The following is a 6,041-nucleotide window of genomic DNA, read 5'->3' as shown; positions in this document are numbered from 1 at the left end:
GATCGGGCACGAAGCTAAGGTGTTCTGAGGCCTCCGTGCAGAGGAACCATGGAGTCAGCACAGGGATTCCAGTCTCGGGGTAAGCCTCAGGGAGCCCCCCAAAATTCACCCTTGTAGTGGGTGGAATGGTGTCCCCCAAATCCTTGTCTACCTGGAACCTGAGAAGCAAGTCAAAACCACGGACTGGGCATCAAGAAATCGCACAAAGTGACAACTGACTCGCAAGCCGGATGGGGTCCCTGCCGGTCTCTCACTAAATCTTTATGACGAGGCAGGAAAAAAGAGACATAAAGTTCCCACCCATGTGGGGAACTAAGATGGGCCTTCAAATTAAGGCCAGAATCTGCGAGGAACTGACACTAATTTGAGGATACTAGCGCAGGGGAGCTGGGGCAAGCCTACCCAGGCTTAGCTGCAAGGTGTACCCTCCTTGCAGTCGAGGTAAGAGAGAGACAGCCAGGTATGGTGCACCACAGAGAAGAGCTTCTCCAACTGGGGGATCCCGTTAAAATGCAGATTCTGATGCAGCAGGTCTGGGTGAGGCTGAGGTTCTGCATCTCCAAGGAGCTTCCTGGTGCTGCTGATGCAGCCGGACCATGCCTGGGTAACAAGGCTTGAGGCTGTGTTAGAACGAGGCACTGGGCCTGGGAGGAAGATCCAATCACCCCCGATGGGCTGCTCACCAGGGAAGGCCTGCTGGACCCCGGCAGCTGAACTGAGGTTGTGGTCGACTGTTTCGTATTTACTGTCCACAATATCGGATGGCCCTCCGTGCAGGAGAATGCTACCGTGCTGCCCCATGACTCGCTCCGGCCAGGGTGCTGCGGGTGGTGGTGGTACTGGGGATCAAGGCTTTCGGAGCATCGCCTGCTCCCTTGTCCCTCTGCTGAACGTGGCTGTGCCGCTTGCTAATCCCAGACCCACGCGGCTCTACTCTGCTCTTCAGTGCTGGCTCTTTAGCGAATGGTTCCTTTTGGTTCCGCCATTTACTCTGGATTGAATGTTTGTGTCCTCGCCCAAATTCGTATGTTGAAACCTTAACCCCCAATGTGATGAAACTGGGAGGTGGTGGTGGTGGTGGGGTCTTTGGGAGGTAACTCGGGTTAGATTAGGTTCTGAGAGTGGGGCCTCCTTATAAAAACAGGAAGAGAAACGAGATCTGGCTTTCTCTGCCGTGTGAGGACACAGCAGGGAGGCGGCCCTCGCCAAGCACCCAACCACACCGGCACCCTGATGATCTCAGCCTTCCAGCCTCCAGAACTGCGAGAAGTACAATTCCGGGGTCTGAGCCGCCTGGTCCAGGGCATTGGGTGATCGCAGCCCCGGCTAAGCCAACAGCAGTGGGCACTGGGGGCGGCTACAAGGCCGGAGGAGGGGAGAAGGCTTCTCCTTGTGCCTGTTTGCCTGCTGATCTGTCTGCCGCCACAGCAGCAGCCCTTTGTCCTGCACACGCCGCTGCTCCCAGTTTCCAGGTGTTCTAGCCCTCCCAGAGCCAGGCTCATTGCGCCCGCCGTGAGGCGCCAGCCGGCGCCAGCCGCGTCCACTCTCTGCGCACCAGCTCTGTGCACTTGGCTTCAGAGCAAGTCTTCCGTTTGGTCCCCCAGACCCAGGGTGGTCTTTGCTGCCTGCAGGGCTCTCTGCAAAACCTCCTGGTTCCCTTTGACTTGTCAGTCCTCCAGCGCTCATGAGGAGAACTCCCTGTATTAAATTCTGTTAGGGGACACCTGGGTGGCTCAGTAGGTTAAGCATCTGCCTTCGGCTCAGGTCATGATCTCAGGGTCCTGAGATTGAGCCCCACGTCGGGCTCCCTGCTCCGTGGGGAGCCTGCTTCTCCCTCTCCTCCCCACCTGTGTTCTCTGTCATTCTCTCTGTCTCTCTTTCTCAAATAAATAATTAAAAAAAAATTCTCTGTTCAAACAGCAGAGCTGTTTCTGTCTCCCTGACCATGATGTCCCACATGGGAGCTGCTCTGGGAGCCTCGATCCAGCAATAATGATGTGGCAGAGTCTCGGCCAACCTGCAGTAGACACATGGTGTGAGCGAGAAATAAACCTGGGTGCTGCAGCCCGTCAAGATTTCTGGGGTCATTCTTTTAGGCAGCACAGTCTAGCTTATCCTGACTAACACAGAAGCCACGAAGTCACATCGTCCTCCGGCCAGGCTCCTAGGGGAGGATTCTCTCATAGCGCCAGTGGGCAGAGAACTGCACCCACAGCAAGCTACACACTCTGCCAATTTTACAAATGCCCCAAAGTCTGCGCAGATCTTGCTGTGTTTGAAACTCAGTCAAAGAGAAAAGCCTGGAGTCTAAGCGTGAATATTTTTATTATATAAAAAGTTTTAGAAACAAATAAGGAAGAGACAAATACCCCGTGGAAAAAGGACCTAAGGTACATATGGGAAAATGCTCAATTTTACCAGTAATGAATCAAAATTTCAAGTATGTAATCAAAAACTGCCAATCAGTCAAAAATTCAAGTATGTAATGCCATCGTTCTAAGTTGAATGTTGCCCCCCTCGCAACCTGGCAACAGAAGGTATACTGAAACCCTAACCCCCGGTACTTTAGAATATGATCTTATTTGCAAATAGGGTCATTGCAGATGTAGTTAGCTAAGATGAGGTCTTACTGCTCTAGGACCGGGTCCCTGATCCACTATGACTGGTGTCCGTATAATAAGACGACCGTGTAAAGACAGAGACCCAGGGAGAAAGCCATGTGATGATGAGGGTAGAGACTGGAGTTATGCCATGCAAGCCAAGGAACACAGAAGACTACCAGAAGCCAGGAAGAGGAGGAAGGATCCCTCTGCACTCTTCAGAGGGAGGACGGTCCCGCCAACACCTTGATTTGGGACATTAGCCTTCAGAACTGTGACACCATAAATTTCTGCTATTTTCAGCTGTACCGTTTGAAGTACTTCGTAAGAACAGCCCTAGGAAACTGATAAAACCATTTGTTATTTTTCCTATTGGAAAAGAATAAATTACCCAGGGCTTGGTAGAATGTTGATGAGGGGTGAGGCGCAGGCATTCTTATGCATGGCTGAAGGGAGACCAGACTTGTCCAGTTATTTTTGATGAGTCAGTTGGCAAAATGTATCAATAGCAGCCTTAAAAATATTTATATGCCTTTTGAACGTGGCAGTTATAGTTCTACAAATTTATCTGAAGAACCGAGAAGACAAAAAGATGATTACAGCTATATTGATAATAGCTGTAATTATCAAGGAAATTATATCCAGGCAAGTTAAAATAATCGTGTGTACAACAACGGGGGATTGCTGAAATAACTCATTGCATATTCTATGCAGTCATTAAGGATGAGAGTGTAGATTTATATGTAGCTTCATAAAAAGGGATGTATAACAAATCATTGGAATGATAGACAAATTTAAATGATAAAACACATATGTAAGATGATCCTGGTTTTTGTAGGAAATGATGTATATATTTTCACATATATATATGCACAGAAAAATGTCTGCAGGGTTTGGTAAAGTACTTGGCAATTGGTAGACACTGTAAAAACATCTATTAAATAAATTAATGAATAATTAAATGAATAAAAGTTATAAACCAAAATGTTAACGTTAGTCTTCTGTAGGTGGTGAAATTATGGGTGATGTTTTTTAAAACTGTTTTTGTTTTTGAATTATAACTATTTTCTCATTTTTATACAATAAGCATGCATTATAACTGTAATAAGGGGGGGGAAACCCTGGTTTTCTATTTCAGTTCTGCCATCAACTTATTTGCTGATCTGGGCCCCAGCACCGCCCTCCTGCCTCAGTCCCCAGAAAAAGTGAGGGGCTGGTGAGATAACCCCCAGAACCTTCCTCAGTGGCCTGGTGGAGGAGGGGAGGCATGGAAGTCTCTACAGAAGAGGAAAACGGGAATGAAATAGAACCAAGAACAGTAAAGCTTCTGCACAAGTCCGATGTAAGCAGGTAGGTGAGGGAGCCACCGGCCATAAATCCTGCCAGAGCGTCAGAGGCTTGCAGGAGGCCCAGGCAGAGCTTGCCCAAACCCTGTCGGCTTCACTGGGCCTGAAGCCACATCTCATCTGAATCTTGGTTTATAAAAAGCCAGCAAAGAAACAAAGCAAACAACAACAGCAAAGAAGGAACTAAAAGTTACATGTATAAATGTTAGCTTAGAAGGCCCCCAAGGCTGTAAAACTCCAAGGCTCCATGTAGCCACTTTGGAAACAATCTAGCAGCTCTTGGAAAGGTTTAACACAGAGCTATCATAGGACCCAGAAATTCTACTCCTGAAAGAAATGAAAACTTATATCCACACAAAAGCCTGTACGTGAAGGCTCAAAGCAGCGTTGTTCGTGAGAGCCAAGAGTGGAAACAACCCAAATGTACCTCAACTGATGCATGGACAAACAAAGTGTAGTGTAGCCACACTGTGGAATATTATTTGGCCGTGAAGAGGAATGGAGAACTAATACATGCTATCACCTGGAGGAACCTTGAAAACGTTATGCTAAGTGAAAGAAGCCAGCGTACAGCTCTTGATCTTGGGGTTGTGAGTTTGAGCCCCATGTTGAGTGAAGAGATTACTTAAAACTAAAATCTTTTTAAAAAGATAAATATGGTATTAATAATTAAATTAATTTTATACTTATATGGAGTTTACGGAGGACAAACCATGCTTAGCACATTATATGCATTATCTCACTGAAGTCTCAAAACAACCACAAAAATAGGAAGAGTCAAATAACGTAATACTTGAAATACATCAACCTCAGGTAATTATTATTAACCATGGGTATTAATTTCCTAGGGCTGCTTAATAGATTACTGCAAACTGGGTGGCTTAGAACAACAGATATTGATTCTTGCACAGTTTTGGAGATCAGAATTCACAAATGTGCTGGAGCCTGAGCCCCAAGTTACAAATCCATGATTTTGAGATACTTGTGTCAGTTATCTTGATGATCATGCCCACCATCAACAGCGCCTAATGCATGCTCAATAAGAAGGTGCTGCTGGATAAGCTAATATTGAAAATGGATCAGCTATCCCTGAGATTCCTCCGCCAACGACCATTTCGGCCCATGGTCAGGTCTTCCTGGCCCCATCACCTACAAGAAAGAGGAATGACCTTGGCTTATTCTGACATTGTTCAGAAACAATGCCACAAATCCTTCTCCATGTGACCAGCAGAGGCCCCCACAGTTTCCCTGAGCCACCCTGCCCAACCTCCTCACAGCTGGGTAAAAACTCCTCATTTCCTACAACTCCAAAACCAGAACGATGTGATTCTGAGATGTAACTGCAATCTCCTTCTTGCTACAGTGCCTTTTAATTAGGCATCAAAAGCCCTGGAGATCATCCTGCTCCCTTGTAATGGTGTGTTCTGGAAAATTACTGCCATTGGATTAAATTAAAGAAAGGTTATTCAGCTGCTTTGTTAGGCATATTTCAGTGGGATTGGGGTCCCATCAGGACCTGTGTTGCTGGTACTATTAGTTACAGAGCGAGGCGTGAACACACGTCCTTCTGGAAGGTGATTGATGAGACAAATCAGTTCTTATGGAAGAGCTAGAATATGAGAGGCTGAGAAATCATGCCTGCAACTGGAGCATGAAAATTTTCACCATCGGAGGTGGAGGAAGACGTACCTGACGTTAGTTAGTTAAAGAATATACTATTGTGCGCTGAGTTGTTCCCCCCGCCGCAAATTCCTATGTTGAAGTCCCGATCCCCAGCACCTCAGACAAACCATATTTGAGAACAGGTCTTTAAAGAGGTAATTAAGTTAAAAGGATGGGCCCTAATCCAATATGACTTGTGCCCTCGGAAGAAGAGGAAATTTGGCAAAGGGAAGACCATGTAGAGACAGAGGGAGAAGGTGGCCATCTGCAAACCCAGGAGAGAGGCCTCAGAAGAAACTAACCCTGCCGACATCTTGATCTCAGACTTCCAGCCCCCAGGACCATGAGAGAATAAATTTCTGTTGTTTAAGCCCCCTGTGGCCCTCTGTTTGGGCAGCCCTAACAGACTAACACACTCATACCAGAGGAGCGC

Source organism: Halichoerus grypus, chromosome 14 (genome assembly GCF_964656455.1).
Source record: "Halichoerus grypus chromosome 14, mHalGry1.hap1.1, whole genome shotgun sequence".
Classification (NCBI taxonomy): domain Eukaryota; kingdom Metazoa; phylum Chordata; class Mammalia; order Carnivora; family Phocidae; genus Halichoerus; species Halichoerus grypus.
This window is presented reverse-complemented; position numbering follows the sequence as displayed.